This window comes from Apodemus sylvaticus, chromosome 3 (genome assembly GCF_947179515.1).
Source record: "Apodemus sylvaticus chromosome 3, mApoSyl1.1, whole genome shotgun sequence".
Taxonomy (NCBI): domain Eukaryota; kingdom Metazoa; phylum Chordata; class Mammalia; order Rodentia; family Muridae; genus Apodemus; species Apodemus sylvaticus.
This window is the reverse complement of record NC_067474.1, coordinates 58,427,978-58,444,872: the sequence shown is the minus strand read 5'-3', so window position 1 is coordinate 58,444,872 and position 16,895 is coordinate 58,427,978. Positions and strand designations below refer to the sequence as shown.

The window sequence follows — 16,895 nt, the reverse complement described above, 5'->3', positions numbered from 1 at the left end:
AGCCTGGTCTACAGAGTAAGTTCCAGGACAGCCAGGGCTATACAGAGAAACCCTGTCTCGAAAAACCAAAGAACAAACAAAATGACAAAAAAAAAGTTTGTACAGCATGCATGTGTGTGTGGTTTGCGTGTACCTGCATGTTGTGCACATGTGAGTACAGGCCTGTAGCAGGGTGACTTCGGTCACTTTCTGCTGCATACACTGAAGCAGACCTCACTCGTGCTGGAACTCCGTGTTTAGGTTAGTTCTGATAGCTTGCTCAGAAGAGTGCACTCCAGGTCAGCAAGAGCTGCTTCTCCCCTGGCCACCTTCCTGACCCATCCTTTAGTCTGATATTCTTAAATTGTCTCTTAGAAATGACACGTGAGCTAGAGAGGTGGCTCAGCAGTCCGCAGCGGTTACTGCTCTTACAGAGGACCCAGGTTGGTCAGACAAACCCTGTCAGACAGTTTACAACCAATCTAACTCCAGTTCCAGGGAATCCAGCGCCCTCCTCTGGACTCCGCAGGCAACTGCACACATGCACATAGCAGCCATAATTGAAACAACAAATGAGATGAAACAACAAGTGAGATGTTGTTTTTAACCAAGATGGCTTGGCGGTTAAAAACACCGACTGCTCTCCTGAAGGTCCTGAGTTCAAATCCCAGCAACCACTTGGTGGCTCACAACTATCTGCAATGGGATCTGATGCCCTCTTCTGGAGTGTGTGAAGACAGCAACAGTGTGCTTTACATATTCTTAATAATAAAATAAATTTTAAAAAGCAAACAAACAAATTTTTAGAAATACAATGTGCCAAGGCCTGGTGGTGCACACCTTCAATGGCAGCAGTCAGGAGGCAGAGACAGGTAGACACGTTCCAGGACAGTCAGGGCTACTCAGTGAAACCCTGTCAGATAAACTAAAAATTAATCAATTAAAAAACACAACAAAACAAAACAAAAAAAATCATGTTATTGCTTAACTGCCTGACCTGAACCTCCGCACTACAGAGAGAGGGAAAACAGCCATTTTATTCTGCTAAAGATAAAGCTAGGCCTTAAGGTGCCTATAGTCCTCCTCGACTTCTCAGTTATATTAGTAATTTTCATAGTCCACTTATGTGTTTTGAGACAAGAAATTAAAATACAAGGTTTTTTTGTTTTGTTAATTTTTGGTTTTTCCAGACAGGGTTTCTCTGTGTAGCCCTGGCTGTACTGGAACTCAGGCTGTAGACCAGGCTGGCCTCGAACTCAGAAATCTGCCTGCCTCTGCCTCCCAAGTGCGGAGCTTAAAGGCATGTGCCACCACCACCCGGCTAAAATACAAGGTTTGGATGACATAGACGAGGTCTGAGGGATGAGTGTGAGCTGTACTCGAGCCCCTGAGCTCAGATTTCCCGCCACCACCTGCATAATCGTTAAACGGTATGAGTGACAGCTTGCAGTCTGTAGTTCTGCACAAGAAAGACAGAAGCAGGAGGATGCCAAGAAGTTCGGGCGGGGCACTCTAGCCAGGGAGGCTTGTGGGCTGACTACAGCCCTGACCTCCCTCCCTGCTCCTCCACATGCTCTCCCCAAGGCTCATCCTCAGCTCGGCAACAGACCACCTGCTGTAGCCTCCCCGCCCTCCTTCCCCGTGGATTGCACCCCCATCCCCAACTCATTGCATTGTCCCATCCCCCAAGTCCAGCAGGCTTTCTCTGGGAACCCACCGGCTACTCTGACCAGGGAAGCAAGCAAGCTAAGTGCTTGCCCCCCTCATCCAGCCACGCCCTGCCCCCGCCCCTCCCCTCCCCCCCATCCCCAGGTGTATAGCAGCCTTCTATTAAGGCCTCTCCTCACGATCTGCCACCATTCCCAGGGACTAAGGGGTTCAGAGTGGAACACCCTGCTTTCCTCCCTCCTGTGGGCTCACCCTGCCTCAGCCCATCCCCGTTCCCAAGTGTCAGCTCCCAATACCCAGAAACACATTTCACTTGGAACCCCCAGTGCCTGCACCTGACAGGACCCCAGAAGAATTTCCTACCAGGCAACACGCAGCCACTACATTCTCCTGGGAACCAGAGAGGGCAGCAAAAACCAAGGGACAACACATGGACCCAACCAAGACCAGACCAGATGTCAGCACCTAAAATTACAATCTCCCCAGGTGCTTAGATGCCAGCGTAAAAACACAGTCAATAACAGCCAGGACAGTATGTCTCCCTCAGAGCCCCACAACCCTACCATAGCGGGCCCTGAGTGTTCCAACATCACACAACCATCACGTACAAGATAAAGACTTTAGCCAGGTGGTGGCACATGCCTGTAATCCCAGCACTCTGGGAGGCAGAGGCAGGTGGATTTCTGAGTTCAAGGCCAGCCTGGTCTACAGAGTGAGTTCCAGGACAGCCAGGGCAATACAGAGAAACCCTGTCTCGAAAAAAAAACAAATCCAAAAAACAAAAATAAAATAAAATAAAACGGCCTTTATGCATATGTGTTCTATACAAACACAAAGAGTGGAAGGAAATAAGTGAAACCATTCAAGACCTGAAAATGGAAATGGAATCAATAAGGAAAACCTAAGGGAAATCTGAAAAATGTAGGAACTCCAACAGGAACCACAGAGGTACCCCTCACAACAGAATGCAAGGGATGAAAAAGAGAGTCTCAGGCATTGAAGACAGGTTAGAAGAAATGACTACATCAGTCAAAGAAAATGTTAAGTCTAAAAAACTCCCAGCACAAAACATTTAGGGAACCTGGAGCACCATAAGACCAACTCTAAGAATAACGGGAACCAAGGAAAGAGTAATGTTTTTATCCTAAAGAAGGAGATGCCTTCTATCAAGGTACAGGAAGCACACAGAGCACCAAGGAGACTGGGCCAGAAAAGGAATCCCCTCACCACATAATACTCAAAACACTAAATGTACAGGAAAAACAGAGAATATTAAAAGCTGTAAGGGAAAAAGACCAAGTAACATACAAAGGCAGGCCTATTAGAAACTTGACTTCTCAGTGGAGATTATAAGAGCCTGAAGGGTCTGGACGGATGTGCTGCAGACTCTAAGAGACCACAGATGCTAGCCTAGACTGCGATACCCGGCAATCCTTTCAATCACTATAGTGGGAGAAAATAAGACATTCCTCGATAAAACCATATCTTAGAAATATCTATCTACAAATCCATCTCTACAGAAGATGCTAGAAGGAAAACTCCATCTTAAAGAGGTTAACCTTACTCAAGAAAACACAAGGAATAAATAATTCCAGACTAGCAAATCAAAAGGGGAGAAACACACACACACACACACTCACACACACATACACACACTAGCAACACACACACACACACACACTAGCAGGAATTAACCATCATTGGTCATTGATATCTCTCAACATCAATGGTCTCTATTCCCCAATAAAAGACACAGACTAACAGAATGGATGTGAAAGTGGAATCCATCTTTTTGATGCATCCAAGAAATACACTTCATTATCAAGGGTAGACATTACCTGAGGGTGGCCATTAAAGCAAATGGGCCTAAGAAACAAGCTGGTGTAGCCATTTTAATATAAAATAAAAATAAACTCAAAACTAATCAGAAGAAGCAGGGAAGGACACTGCATGCTCATCAAAGGAAAAGTCCACCAAGACTGTGATGGTTCGTATATGATTGGCCCAGGAAGTGACCCTATTAGGAGGTGTAGCCTTGTTGGAGTAGGTGTTTCACTGTGGGTGTGGGGTTAAGACCCTCACCCTAGTTGCCTGGAGGTCAGTCTTCCACCAGCAGCTTTCAGATGAAGATGCAGAACTCTCAGCTCCTCCTGCACCATATCTGCCAGGATGCTGCCATGTTTCTGCCTTGATGACAATGTACTGAACCTCTGAGCCTGTAAGCCAGACCCAATCAAATGTTGTCTTTTATAAAATTTGCTTTGGTCATGGTATCTGTTCACAGCAGTAAAACCCTAACTAAGACAAAGACATTGCAACTTTTAAGAGCTATGCACCAAACACAAGGGTATTCAGGTTCATAAAAGAAACACTACTATGGCTTAAATCACAAATTGATCCTCACACCTGATAGTGGGAGACTTCAATACCACACTTTCACCAACAGACAGGTCATCCAGACAAAAACTAAACAGAGAAATGCTGGAGCTAACTGAGGCTATAAACCAAAAAGACCTTACATATTTACAGAACATTTTACCCAAACACAAAAACATACTTCTTCTCAGAACCTGGGACCTTTCTCCAAAATTGACCATATGCTCAAACACAAAGCAAGTCTCAATAAATAGAAGAAAATCAAAGTAGCTCCCTGCCTCCTATCTGACCACAGTAGGTTTAAAGTGTGATATCACCAGCAGCAGAAACCACAGAAAGTTTATACACTCACGGAAATGGAACAATTTGCTACTAAATGGGAAAAAAATGTGTCAAGAAAGATATTAATGTGCTGGCCAGTTTTATGTCAACTTGACCCAAGCTACGGTTGTCTGAAAGGAGAGAACCTCAGTGGAGAAAATACCTCCACAAGATCTGGCTGTAGCGCATTTTCTTAGAGATTGGTGGGGTGAGGGCCCGGACCATTGTGGCTGGGGCCAGTCTATTTTCTTTTTCTATAAGAGCGCAGGTTGAGTAAGCCACAAGGACCAAGCTAGCAAGCAGCGTCTCTCCATCAGCTCTGCCTCTAGGTTCCTGCCCTGTCCAGTTTCTGTCCTGGCTTCCTTCTATGATGGACTATGGTGGAGAAGTATAAGTCAAATAAACCCTTTCTTCCCCAAATTGGTTTGGCCATGTGTTTCATCACAACAGTAATAATCCTAGCTAAGACAATTAAAGACTGTCTTGCAACGAATGAAAATGAATAGACGACATATCCAAAATTATAGCACATAAGAAAGGCAGCTCTTAGAAGCAAGTTCAAAGCACTAAGTGCCTACATTTAAACGAAACACAAAGCTGGAGAGATCTCATACTAGCAACTTAATGGCCCAACTGAACACTCTAGAACAAGAGGAAACCATACCCCAAGTGAGAAGAATGAGGTCCAGGGCTGCGATCAATGAAAACACACAAAAGGGACACAAATAATCAGCGAAACAAAGAGGTTTTTTTTTTTTGAGAAAAGCAATAAGATTGACAAACTGTTATACAAATGAACTAAAATGCAAAGAGAGAAAATACAAATTAGCAAAATCAGAAATGAAAAGGGGACACAACACCAGACACTGAGGGAATCCAGGGAGTCCTAAGGATGTATTTGAAAACCTGTACTCCGCCAATCTGGAAAGTCAAAAAGAAACGGATAACTTTCTAGATACATACCATTTATGAAAGTTAAATCAGGACCAGATAAACAATCTAAACAGACCTACAGCCCCTAGAAAAATAGAAGTAGTCATTAAAAAGGGGGGTGGGGGAAGACGGGGGCAGCCATTTGTAGTGCAGAATTCTTACAGACTTTCAAAGAAGAGTTAGTGCAACACTCATTAAATTATTTCACCAAATAGAAACAGAAGAAACATTGCCCCATTCATTTCACAAGACCACAGTTAACCTGCCACCCAAGTCACATAAAACCCCAAAGAAGAGAGAGAGAGAGAGAGAGAGAGAGAGAATTACAGACCAGTTTTCTGTATGAACACATATGTGAAAATTCTCAATAAAATGCTTGCAAAATAGATCCAAGAACACATGAAAAAGACCATCCACCATGATCAAGTTAGGCTCCACCCCAGAGATTCAGAGATGCTTTAATACACTAAAATCAATAAATGTAATCCATCATATAAACAGACTAAAGACAGAATCCACATGATCATCTTATTAGATGCAGAAAAGTCCTTTGACAAAATCCAATATCCCTTCATGGTACAAGACTTGGAGAGATCAGGGATACTAGGGATATACCCCAACATTTTTTAAAAAGGCAATTTATGGCAAGGAGATACAAAGATACAAATTAGAAAGGAAGAAGTATCAGTCAAAGTATCTTTATTTGTAGAAAATATGATAGCATGTATAGGTGACTCTAAAAATTCCACTGGGGAGCTCCTACCGCTGATAAACACTTTCAGTAAAGGGCTGGGTGCAAAATTAACTCACAAAAATCAGTAGCCTTTCCACATCCAAATGACAAAGGGGCTGAGATAGAAATCAGGGAAACAACCCTTTTTGAATATTCTCAGATAATATGCAATATTATTTGCATATTATTATTATTGGGTAACTCTACCCAAGCAAGCTAAAAGCTTGTATATAAAGACTTCACGTCATTAAAGAAAGACATTGAAGAAGATACCAGAAAATGGAAAGATCTTCCATGCTCATTAACAGTAGGATTAATATAGTAAAAATGGTCATCCTACCAGAAGCAATCTACAGATTCAGTGCAATCCGCATCAAAATTACAACACTAGTCTTCACAAATCTTGAAAGAACATCTTTCATCTTAATATGAAAACACAGAAAACTCAGGATAGCTAAAACAATCTGAATTACAAACAAAACAAAAAAAAAACTGCAGAAGGTACCACTCCCCCAATTTCAAGCTGCACTACAGAGCTGTAGTAATAGAAACTGCATGGGATTGGCACAAAAACAGTTGTGTTCATCAATGGGATTGAGTTGAAGACCCAGACATAAATCCACGCATCTATGGACACATCATTTTTGATAAAGAAGCCAGAAACACACACACACCGGGGGGAAAAGTCAGTGTCTTCAACAAATGGCGCTGGCATTTGGGTGGCTGCGTGTAGAAGAATCCAAATAGATCCATACTTCTCACCCTGCACAAAACTCAATTCCAGACGGGTTAAGCACACCAACATAAAACAAGACACGTTGGATCTGACAGGAGAGAGTGGGAATACCCTTGAACTCATCGGCACAGGAGACAGCTTCCTGAACAGAACACCAACAGCACAGGCACTAAGGTGGGCAACTAAATGGGATCCCATGAAACTGAGAAGCTTCTGTATGGTACAGGACATTGTCATCCCAACACAGCGGCATGCGTCCAAGGGAGGGCAAGATATAGTATTCAAGATATAGATAAAGAACTTTTAAAAACCTAGATATCAAAAACAATAAAAAAAATAAACTGATTTTAAAATGGGATATAGATCTGAACAAAATTCACAATGGAGGAAACTCAAATGGCTAGAAACAAAGAAATGTTCAACATCCTTAGCCATCAGGGAAATGCAAATCAAAAGTACATTGAGATGTCATCTTTGTTGTTTTTGTTTTGTTTTGTTTTTCTTTGTTTTGTTTTGTTGTTTATGAGACAGGGTTTCTCTGTGTAGCAAGCGTTGCCTGTCCTGGATTTGCTTTGTAGACCAGGCTGGCCTTGAACTCACAGAGAACTGCCTGCCTCTGCCTTCCTGAATGCTTAAATTCATCAGAATGGCTAAGATCAATCAAACAAGTGGCACCTCATGCTGGCACGGATGTGGAGTGAAGGGACGCCCCTCCACCTCGAGTGGGATGCAAACTTGTATAGCTGCATGGAAATCAGTGTGGCAGCTCCCCGGGAAGATGGGAATCCATCTGCCTCAAGATCCAGCTATACCACTCTTGGGCGTATGCCCAAAGGATGCTTCATCCTACCACAGACACACTTGCTCAGCCACGTTCAGTGCTGCTCTGTTCCTAACAGCTAGAATTGGAAACAACCTGGAGGTCCCTCGAGAGAAGAACGGAGAAAGGAAATGTGCTACATTTACACAGTGGAGTACTCCTCAGCTGTTAGAAAAACTTGACATCCTGAAACTTGCAAGTAGATGCGTGGAAATAGAAAAAAAGTCCTCCTAAATGAAGTATTCTCAGACCCAAAAGATGAATATGGTGTGTATTTGCTTACATGTGATTGTTAGCTGGTAAGTCAATGGTCACCAAGCTGCAATCCATAGAACCACAGGGGGTAGGAAAGGACGAGGTGATAGATCTCCCTAGGGAAATATAATAGACAATTATGGACAGACAGTGGGGTGGAGGCTGAGGGGGAGGACCAAGTGGAGAGGAGGAGAGAGGGGAGACAGGAGAGACAGTTGAAATTAAGGCCCTTTGATGGATAAGATGAAAACCTAATACAGTAGAAGCTTCCTAAAATGTGTACATATATGAACATGATCTAAATAATGGGGAGACAGAGTTCCAACTGTGATCCCTGGTCACCAGAGGAAGCTTCCCGTCCTGGGATTGGATTATTGTTGGGAACCAGAGAGCTTGGCTCAACAGCCCCAATTGAGCTGTTTGCACAGGTTTCTTGTGAGCAAAACATCCTGCGGCTTAGCTTGATTCCTGACTTCCCGCCCGGTGTGGTAGGGACTTCTCAGGTGCCTGACCTATGGCTATAATTGTGTTTTCCTGTTCCCTTCCCTGGCCTCTAGTATATATATTGCTGGTCCCTCAGTAAAGCTTTGGCATTCTCCTTACAGAACGACCTGTGTCTGTGTTTTCTGTTAATCCCCCAGGCCTACGCCCGGTGCAGGCACTGTCAGATTACATCTAATTGAATTGTTGGTCAAAGGGGGCCATGGAAATCCCCAAACAACCCAGGCTGTGACCCAGACTATTGGTTGCTCTCCACAAACTGACAGCACAACCCCACTGCTGAAGACAAAACCTACACAATTCACTGAACGTGGAGAAGCTGAGCCGACACCCACAAAAGAGCCTTCACTTTTTATGTTCTAGCGGCTTCGGTACAGGAAGGCACTCCGCATACTGCTGAAAAGACATACAAACCCCGAGCCAGCCACAAACCCTTGGATGGACAGTGACATTCTGAACGATGTGCTAGGCGGTGGTGGCACAGAGCTTGTGGGGTAACCAACTAAACAGCTGATTTCACTTGAGGCCCATTCCACAAGATGGATCCTGTACCTGGCATTGCCTGGGTGACCAAGAACTAGAGACTAGATAACCCAGGGACCTAAGGGAAAAATCAAATACTACTGGTCTTTTAAAAAAATGTAATAATAAAATGACTCCTGGCAATATTCTACTCTACTCATAGATGAGTGTCTGACTCAGCCACCAGAGAAGCCTCCTTCAGCAGCAGATGGAAACACATACAGAGACAGACATTTTGCAGAGAGTGAGAGACCTCGGAAAGCTCAGCCCTGACTGGGATGTCTCCACCATATCCCTGCCCTCAGAAGAGGATGTGGAAGAGTGTAAGAGCCAAAGCAGGGGCACCAGGCCTTCTAAATCAATGTGATCAAAGCTCCTACGAGGGCTGGAGAGATGGCTCGGCAGTTAAGAGCACTGACTGCTCTTTTAGAGGTCCTGAGTTCAATTCCTAGCAACCACATGGTGACTCACAACATCTGTAATGGATCCGGTGTACTCTTCTGGGGTGTGTCTAAAGACAGCTGCAGTGCACTTATATAAATAAAAAATAAATAAGTCTTTTTCAAAAAAAAAAAGCTATGAATTCCCAGGGGCAGACAGCATGCACAGGGTCTACAAGTCTCTACCAGGTCCTCTGTGAATATATTATGGCTTCCAGTTAAGTGTTTTTATGGGATTCTGGAATATGTGAACAAGGGAGTCTCTCATTCCTGTGCCTTCTCTCAAGTTCTTCTCCTTCTGTCCAGCTCCAATGTGATAGGGGTTTTTTTTTTTAAGTATTATATTTTATTTTGTTATATTTTATTATTGTCCCTTAGGGGGAAGAGCCTGGTTGTTGTTGTTGTTGTTTCTAATGAGAGACAAAAGGGAATGGATCTGGATGGTAGGGGAAGCGGGAGGAACTTGGAGGAGCAGGGGCAGGGGCAACCATAGCCAGGATATATTGTATGCAAAACCAATCTACTTTCCTTTTTAAAAAAAGATTTATTTAATATTATATGTAAGTACACTGTAGTTGTCTTCAGACACACCAGTAGAGGGCATCACATCTCATTACAGATGGTTGTGAACCACCATGTGATTGCTGGGACTTGAACTCAGGACCTTTAGGAACAGCAGTCAGAGCTCTTAACCACTGAGCCATCTCTCCAGTCCCAACAATCTACTTTAAAAAAGGGAGAAAAAATGATGAAGAGCTTTTGAGAAAATGCTCAACAGTGACTTCTGACCCCTTTCCTTCCCGTGGACATGTACATACATGTACAAACAAACATGTACACACACATGTACCACAGAGACATAGAGAAAAAGAAAAAATCCGATAGCAGATGAACAGTGATATTTCTGCCTTTGAAACTGGATGTTCTATTGGCAGCCACCTCCCCGAGCAGCCACTCAAAATGTTTATTTTCAGCTTCTATAAAAATTCAGCTAAGAAATTGATACAGAGACGTGGATACATAATGTAAATATTGTGGGTTGTTGGAACATGGAGATATGCATGTGGAAAGAATACTAGAATCTGGAGTTCACAGTCCTGAGTAACAGCTTCAGTTTCTTAATATAAATTATGTGAGTCTGCATTTTTAGTTGTAAACATCAAAATCCAATTTTGGCAGTAGTGAGGAAAAATATTTTATTAAAAATATAAAAGGAATTTGAGGATCACCAGGAAGTCTAGAGAATCAGGCTAGGTTGCTAGGCAACCGGAACATCACTGCTTGTTGACCATTGGGTACCACTCTGAGGGATGCAAGCTCACAGCTTTCACAGCACCCAATGATGCTCTAGTCAAGCTGCTGATCCTGCTTCGGAGATGTTATATAAGATGTAGGTCTCAATTCTGTACAGGGGATATTTATTTGTCAAAATTAGAGTTACATGGAAAGACAGAAAATATCTAGCATTTCAACTTCCATAACGAAATATCCATCCATGAAAACCTCTGTCAAATGCAGGAAGTTGAGACCCACAGGCAGCCAAAAAGGATGACAGATGTCGGGTTATCTGTGGCCAAATGACTCAGCCTGAGTCTAATCTCTCTATAAAGCACAAGTTTACATGGTTGTGGAGACTGTGTGTACCCTTGTTCATTTGCTATAAATACGAATTACATGCCAGGCTGCTAAGGCAAGCAAACCCACGTCAGTCAAATGAAGCAGAGAGGTCAACAGACAGAGAAGCATCACACAGAAGGTGGGATAGAGGCCTAGGCCAGACAGACGAGGGTAAGAAAAGAGGAGCAACCAACTGCTTACTTTTTTGTTTGTTTGTTTGTTTGTTTCCGAGACAGGGTTTCTCTGTATAGCCTTGGCTGTCCTGGAACTCACTCTGTAGACCAGGCTGTCCTGGAACTTAGAAATCTACCTGCCTCTGCCTCCCAGAGTGCTGGGATTACAGGTGTGCGGCACCATGCCCGGCTAACCAACCGCTTACAATCACTGTTCTTGTGCACAGACATGCATGTAGTCAAAGAACACATACACATAAAATAAAAATAAAACACCACTGTCTTGACGTTTAAATGCTTATACCAGAAATAAAATCCCTCACGTGGCATCTGGATCACAGATGAAGAAGACAGGCAGCATGCTGTGATAGACAGCCCCCACTGTTCTCTTTTGAACGTCCTAACCCTTTTACAGAAATGCCAACACAAACAATAACGTTCAACAGCACAAATCCAGGAACTCAGGCTTTTAGTTGTGTATTGAAATTCATATCCAGCCTGCTGGTTTCATACAATGGGTCACTTTTCAAAGGATTAGATATGTGATCGGTTTGCCAAACGTAAGCAACATCACCCAGTTTATTGTGGTAGGAGTTCATCCTGTTGTGTGCTTGACTTGACCTAAGCATGGCCTTTCCACTACATCTGCGAGCTTACCGTCCAGCTCTCAGTCTTTAAGGTGTTTTGTTTGGGTTTTAAACAAATGGATCGTTAAAGGCTGGGATGTAGGTCTGTGTGTGTGTGTGTGTGTGTGTGTGTGTGTGTGTGTGAGGGGTAGCACTTGCCCAGCATGTGCAAGACCCCGAATTTGCCCCAATCACTGCATAAAACAACCCCCCAAATTTGACTCTATTGCAAAACTGTCTCAGATCCATGTGCCCCATATCCACTTCCAGTAGTTGAGGCCAGCCTCCGCTTCTCTTGTCTTTTCACTACAGAGTAGCAGTGTCAACACCCGCATTCTCCACCCCTTCAGTGGCTTCCTTTATCACGGCTTATGAAATACTGATGACCTCTAATACCCTTTGATCTAAGACCTGTGGTCTCCAACCACAGGGTTGGAGAGACAGCTTCATAGTTAGGAGGTTTATTCCTCTTGCAAAGAATCCACTTGGTGGCTCACAACTGTCTGTACTCAAGTTCCAAGGGCTCCAACTCCCTCTTCTGGCTTCCAGGGTCCCCTGCATGCACAGGGCACACATAAATCAGGTGTATACGAATACACATACAAGTAAAAGCAAAAAAAAAAAAAAAAAAATCCTAAAAAACAAAGATATTTTTCTAAGGTGTAGTCTTGTCTCCCTCAGCGCATGAACTCACATAGGCTTCCTCTGGCCTCTTTCATGAGGTCATCACATTCCTCAAAACCTAGTTTTAAACCAAAGGGTTCTTTTCACGTACTTCACATAATTTTAAATACACGTGGACTTAAACAGCTTTTCCCGTTTATCCTCTCCACCACAGAATGGATTTCAGAGCAGGAGCCACCACCACTTTGTTCTCTTGGGCCCATAAACTAGTAGCTGGAGCAACAAGTACTACATACATTTGCATACATCATGCATTGTTGTGCACACAACCCACCCATGGCCCCAGAGTCCTTCCTGGCTTCTAGCGGGGATCAGTTTGTTCTCAGGGTGATCCCAGCTCCTATGTGTTCATCCGCATGGAGCCCAGGGTGCTGTCAGGCGCTCGTGGTCATGGTCAAGTCATCCACGTTGACCCCCTAGGAGGCTCCAGCAGCTCTCGCCCCGCCCACGATGCTATTCCCTCCCCTCCAGAGGCACGCTCGCCCTCCGCCGAGCCCCGCTCGCCCCGCCTTCCTTACAGTCTCACGGCCGCGCGCTCGCAGCCCAGCCCTCCACCCGCGTCACGTGACAGCCATCGGGGGCGGGGCTCGCGGCGAAGTCGGACCCTCTCTGCTTGAGCGCTGCAATCCTCCCGCAGCCCTGCGGCTTCCAGGGCGTCGCGGCCGCGGCCGAGCAGCGCCGCTGCCGGAGGTAAGAGGCGCGGGTTCCTCGGCGCGCCCCGGAGGCTTCTCGGAAGCCCGCGGATGCTCCAGGCTACCGGCCGCTCTGTCCCTCCGTGGGCCCAGCGTTTGGCTGGGCTGCGGGGAGTCGGCCTGGGGCAGTGCGTGAGGTGGGGGGCCTCGGCCACTGGAGCTTCGGGAGAGCTGTGCCTCGGTCCGCCCCCACCCGCGGTCGCCTCCAGCCCATGGGCTGTGCGAGTGTGTACGAGAATGAATTCGACTTTGCGGTGTGCTAGCCTTCACCTGGGATGCAGGAGAGAGTGTGCAGTCGCGCACTCAGTGGGTCTGGGTTTAACAAGTCACAGAGACTCGTTTTCCTAAATCTTTGAAGGAAGAGGGATGACCCCTGCCCGGCCTCTCTCCTGCACACTACACTGATGGAAAAGCCGTTTGGAGAGCCAGAACTCCGGAGTTGGTGTTAGTTCCACCACCCACTCTACCCAGGCAACCTTGAGCCACGTCGATGGTGCTTCTTCTGTTAATAGTAGAGATGAATTCTTTGGCCTGAGGTTGCTGTGAGGATTAAGCAGGAAACCTTGAGGACTCCTTAGAGAGCGCTCTCCGTATGAGCATTATTAAAATAGCAAGCTAGATAGGACTCCATGATAGACGTCTTTCTTGCAGTAAGCACACCGTCCACTGTATATGTGATTCTGAAAACAGTGTCGTTTTGACTGTAGAACGCTCTCCCTTTTCCCAGCGCCCCCGCCCCCTTCAGTTTCATATTGGCATGGTGAACCTGTTGTTCCTACGGAATGAGTCAGGCAGCAGGATGGGAACGCTAATTTACTTGAGCAGATGGGTATCAGATTCCCTCCGAGGGGAAAGAAAACTGCCAGGCATGTGCTACCAACAAAAAAAATAAAATAAAATAAAAAAGCACAGTAGAGTGATTGACTGTCAACTGGAAGATGCTGAGGAACCCATGCAATCCAGATGACTCCTGCACATAGAGAGGCTAGACCAAGAACCAGGCCAGAACTTAGATTTTGCTCAGACTTCAACACTGTTGGCCCTGGGTAGGAGAAAGAATGCTTGAGTTTGCCTACGTTCTAACTCAACTGGTCGTTTATTCTGGCTACAAGAACCAGGCAATGGTGTCTGCCCCATGGAACTGTTTGCATAGCTAGCTATGTCAGTTATATAAAAGTCTATTTTGTGTACACACAGGTATGTGTGTGTATGTGTGTGTCTGCATCCGTGTGTGTCTGTGCCCCTCCGCTGGTTCGCAGTATGTTTTATGATAACAATAAGCTCTCAGCTCCCAGAGAGCTTGCCTCGTAGCAGCTGGGCCCCTAGGGACCAGCACACACCAGAGGCCTGAATTGTTTCATGATCCCTGTCAGGTCTCCAGTCCTGGTGGAAACCTGGTGAGATTTAGAGACTGGAGAAAAATGGCACTTTGTCAAAGCTTTTAGGAGAGGATTTCCTCTGGTGTGGAAGGCCTGGATTTCTTTGTCTGTCTGGTCTCTGGCCTCTTATTGTTTTTAGATATCTAAAGAGAGCAGCCCTCACCACAGTGCCTGCATTTTGGTTTCCATGGTTATCAGGGGAATTACGTTTACAGGGTAGCGCTGGCAGCTATTGAGCTGTGTGGCCAACCAGCAGTCACTCGCCCCTCTAGTCCTGCGGTCTGGTTTCTTTCGGTTTTTTGTTTTGTTTTGTTTTGTTTTGTTTTCAGTTGCAGTGCAGACATATTCTCCCTTTTCTCGCTTCCTCCTTTCCCCCTGCTCTTCAACAAGTGACAGTGTGAAGAGAGATGGGAACAAGAACAGATGGAATAAAGGCAGACATGGGAGGATGTAGAATCCTTTCTTGGCCCATCCCATTGGTGGTGGTGATGGCGATGATGGTGGTAGTGATGATGATGATGGTGGTGGTGGTGATGTAGATGCAGAGCTGTGGGATAAGACTAAGGGTATTGTCAGGTGTGAGGCCAGTTCCGTGGACCTCAGGAACAGCACAGATGGTGAATCTGCCTGAGCTCTCTGAGGCAGACAGACAGTGTCCTGGGCAATAAAAATGCCTCACCTGCTTTTCAAAGGAGATGTGAGAGAAACGTGTTCCTTTCTGTGGGCCTTAGTCACAGAGGGGTACTAGCCGGCACAGTAGCATTTGTTCCTTGAGTTTCCTTTAATGGGTGGGTCTTTTCTTCTTGAGTCACCTGCTCTGGGCTTGGTGTGAACGAGCTACTGATTTTCCTGTCAGTGTGGGGATTTGTTTCCCTGCTCACCTGACATAGTGAGGTTGTTAACAGAAAGGGGCACTAGACAGACACCTGTTTAAGATCCATCTGTTTTGGTTGAGATGTTTAACCCATGTGTCTGATTTCTCAAGTTGGCCTCTGAGGCAGTCACACATTCCTTTTTTTTTTTTTCAAGTATTCTGCCAAGTAATCCAAGGCCTTCATTAGTAAGGATTCTAAACTCTCCCGGAGGCTTGTGTAATCCAAAGGGGTCCTTCTTGTCACTCTTGGAGGAGAGGGAGCAGTAGGTGCTGCACCCGGATTGTTATCTCTGACAGCCCTGTGATGTCACTGGAAGAGCTGCCTCACACAGTCCAAGGATGATGGCTGCTCAGGGCCCGTCAGGGACCAGACCCTGCCAGCCAGACCCCCTGCTTGGATTCTCTGGTTGCAGCTTTTTTTTTTTTTTTTAGCTCATGTGCACGTGCTTACCTTTGTGTTTCTAAAGCACCACTTGCTGGGCCTTGAATTGGGCTTGCTGCCTGGCCGGCTCCTTCTAGCCTTCTGGGGGCACCGCAGATCGCTGAGATTCTCCCTCCTTTTAAGCTCTATCACCCTTCCTTTCCTAGGCTTAACCCAAGCGGGCGAGTCCCTTTGGTAAACTAGTTCTGCTTTGTCATAGGGGTTTTACCTGAGCGGAGATTCTCAAGAAGGCAAATTTCAGCACAGTGCCATCCAGGTCTTCTGGGTGCCTCCTCAGCTTTGTTTTTCCAAGTGTAAAAAGGGTCTTTGGGGGACTCTTAGCCCAGCATACGTGTGTTCCCAGGTGACTGTTTCCACCTGCAGTCCTAAGAGGTCAGGCAGTTGCAAACACCCCCGGCTCACCCCTGCTTAGGCCGGGAGCGGGGCCTGCTTGCAATCTCAACACTCTGTGGGGCAGGGCGGGAGGATCAGGAGCTTAGGTCCTGATGTCATGAGTCCTTATTGAATGAAAACTGAAAAAGAGAATATGCTTTACTGAAAGTGAAATGTATTTGGTGTATACAGTGTTAGGAATTTGGAAAGTGCAGGGGCAGTGGTGGCACATGCCTGTAATCCCAGCACTCTGGGAGGCAGAGGCAGGTGGATTTCTGAGTTTGAGGCCAGCCTGGTCTACAGATTGAGTTCCAGGACAGCCAGGGCTACACAGAGAAACCCTGTCTGAAAAAACAAAACAACAAAACAAAACAAAAAAGGAATTTGGGAAGCAAGGCTTTAAATTAAAAACAAAGGATTGCATTCAGGCAAGAGAACACTGTCATCACAGTTCTTGAAAGGTTGAGGCAGGAGGATTTCGTGAGCCTAGACGTTTGAGTCAGTATTGCAAGATCTCAACCCACAAACAAACAAAAGCCTGGTTAGGAGGGTTTTTGTTTGCTTTGGTTTGTTTCATTTAATTTTTAATGATGATTTTTATGTTCTTAGAATTTTTCTAAGACAGTATGCTTATTTCATTATCTTTGTTTTGAACATTTTTTTTTAATTCTGAAAGATAATATATATAGATGTGGCACGAATGTATAGTTTAGCAAATAGTCATGAGGTAAACCCAGCAGCCTTAAGAAATG

The 16,895-nt window shown here is 45.2% G+C and overlaps 1 protein-coding gene across 1 annotated transcript in view; it reads left to right on the top strand.

Annotated features, from left to right (window-relative positions):
- The first annotated feature begins 12,971 nt into the window (after nucleotides 1-12,971).
- The window catches only part of Fbxo10 (F-box protein 10), a 51,256-nt gene continuing 47,332 nt past the window's right edge, over nucleotides 12,972-16,895 (top strand). The window contains exon 1 of the mRNA XM_052176413.1: nucleotides 12,972-13,074. The gene's annotated coding sequence lies outside the window, so the exon portion shown is untranslated. The remainder of the gene's footprint in view (nucleotides 13,075-16,895) is intronic.